Genomic DNA, 2682 nt, shown 5'->3' on the forward strand with positions numbered 1-2682 from the left:
AAAGGCCCAGAGGTGAGGGAGGGTGGGGTGCGCTGCATGAATCACGCTGGGCAGACGTGGCTGGACCAAAGGGAGCGGGAGCCAGGATGAGGGAGAGACGGGAGCCAGACCGTTCTCGGGAGGGCCTGGAGTTCAGACAAGGATTCTGCCTTCTGCTAAGGCAGGGAGACCCTTATAAGCAGGAAGACACATGGTTAGACTTTCAGTTCACTTACGTGAGCAACCCTTGAGCCTTTTTCATGCTTCCTCCTGGGAGACCCCGTTCCTTCCCCCATTTCCCTCCTTTGGGAAAGTGTTTCGATTGTGTCCTGGTTTTTTACATTCCCACAAAGAACTTCATATTCATCCATGTTTTAGACTCTATTGTATGCAGTCACGACCATCTGTATGGACATTTATTTTTGGATTTTGGTACTGTTACCTTTATATTTCCTCTCCCTCCCAGTTCAGTTCAATTTTGCTAAGCAAAATTTCCTCCTCTGGCTGATTCAGGTCGATGAGGATTTTGAACCAGATAGAGCCCCGTGACACTGCACTGTCTTCCAGACTGACGTAGATTCATGCACGGGCATAAGCTGGGTCCCCAGTGAAATGTCCCTTGAATTCGCCTGGTAGTACTGTCATTAGCCCGCGCCTTCTGCTTTCCGTCATCTGTGAGGGTGCAAGGGGGTGATGGCCATTGGCCACGGAGCCCCCAGGGCCAACCCCGACGGTGTGGGGATCTCACCTGCAACCACTTAGCCCCCCTCACAGACCTTTTCCTGAGGGGCATATGAGAAAGGTTAATTCCAATAAGTCCTGTCTTAACCGTGGCTGAGAAAGCAAGGGCCAGGTGACAACCCCATGGCCACCATCAGGAGAGTGAAGGGACTTTCAGTGGGAGTGACTCTGAAACCTACAAAGCATCCAGAGGCCAGAATCTGACTTTCCTTCCGAACATTTTTAGAAGAGAATGCTAACACTCTGACTCAGTTTTCAGATGGCCCACATGTTTGTTTTTGTTTGCACCTGAGGCAATTTATTTCTGTTGCTGTTGCTAAGTCATGTCCAACTCTTTGTGACCCCATGGACTGCAGCACACCAGGCTTGCCTGTCCTTCACTCTCTCCCTGAGTTTGCTGAAACTCACGTCCATTGAGTCAGTGATGCCATCCAACCATCTCATCCTCTGTCGCCCTCTTCTCCTCCTGCCTTCAATCTTTCCCTGACGTGAAACAGTTTGGGGCTTTCTAATTATTATTCCAGAAAGCTGACTAAATTCCTTTCAGCAAGCACTGTGCCCCTGAGTGCTGAGTGGGCTGGTTCTGTTACTAACCCTGGGTCCCACTCACATTCATGCCCTCACTGGGCCTCCAGGACTGTCCCGGTCGCACTGAGAGCTCTGCTTTTTGTCAGCCTGGTAGATGCGTCTGCTAAGCTGCTTTGGGTCCACCTCCTGGGCAACTCTGGGTTAGCATGACCTCTGCTTTCTTGGTGTTTTCTCTGCCCAGAATCGGGAATCCTTAGTCTCTCCACCCACAGTTATATAGCAGCTGTCCTCAGACTCAAGGTGTCAAGAGACATTCCTGAAACACACAGTGTCTCGCTTCCCTTCCGTGTGTACTTCCTGCCAATACCTGTCCTGCGCTCAGTCATGTCCGGCTCTGTGCGACCCCATGGACTGTAGCCCACCAGGCTCCCCTGTCCATGGGATTCTCCAGGAAAGGATACTGGAGTGGGTTGCCATGCCCTCCTCCAAGGGATCTTCCCAACCCAGGGATTGAACCTGGGTCTCCCACATTCCAGGCAGATGCTCTACCATCTGAGCCACTTGGGAAGCCCAATACCTGCCCTGGGCCCTGTCATCAGCTCGACGGGCTCACTCTGGGACCTCTGCTAGAGCAGCAGAAGGCCTTTTGCACAGACTGAGCCCCGGCTCCCTCCCAGGACGCGCACGCTCCCCTTGGCAAGTCTGGCCAAAGCACCTGCACTGTTGAGATGTCACGGCTCCAGTCACCTCCCTCCACTGACTCTTCCTACTTTGTCCTGGCGGCATCAGAAGATGGCTCTTTTACCCTTTTGTGCCCATTTCAAGTGCACAACCCTTTTCTGAATTGCAGCTGCCAATTAGCATGCCTTCCTGTTAATAACCATAGTAAGGGCACGACGGATTTCACTGATGAGGCAGAAACAGTTATCAAGGCAGCATATTTGAGTGAAAATGGGTAATTTTATAAAGCCAAAAGACATGACTTTATGAAGGTTGAAAATTCAAAGCAAGCACCACTTGGATGGCATGGCGTTGAATTAGCTAATTATAGTGTTTTATATCTGTGTTTGATCATTATTAAAAAAAAAGTTTCTCCCTTCCCCCCAACACACACACAAAAGCAGACAAAATCCTATCAAACAAGTTTCTCTTTGAATTTAAAATTACTCTTGGGGCTGGGAGGTTTCTGAATCACAAATGAAAATTTGGACATCAAAGAGATTTTCCTCCCTCTTCTAAGGGAAGAAGAGCTTTTTGTTACCAACTATATAAGAAGAGGGGAAAAAAAGAGATTTGAAAGTAAATTTTCATCAAGGTAATGAGAGAGTGGAGAACACAAAATTCTTATGCGTAGACAAATTCGAATGTTGCTTTAATGAGATAAAATGTGGCCGTAAGATAGAGACTGAGGCGAGTATAGCATTTAACATGTAC

At 48.9% G+C, this 2682-nt stretch overlaps 1 non-coding gene across 1 annotated transcript; it reads right to left on the reverse strand.

Moving 5' to 3' along the window:
- Positions 1-1743: 1743 nt before the first annotated feature.
- TRNAS-GGA (transfer RNA serine (anticodon GGA)) lies at positions 1744-1815 on the reverse strand. Its single transcript has one exon. It is a non-coding gene; the product is annotated as a tRNA-Ser (tRNA).
- Between the last annotated feature and the right edge of the window lie 867 nt (positions 1816-2682).

This window comes from Odocoileus virginianus, chromosome 16 (genome assembly GCF_023699985.2).
Source record: "Odocoileus virginianus isolate 20LAN1187 ecotype Illinois chromosome 16, Ovbor_1.2, whole genome shotgun sequence".
NCBI classification, from domain to species: Eukaryota; Metazoa; Chordata; class Mammalia; order Artiodactyla; family Cervidae; genus Odocoileus; species Odocoileus virginianus.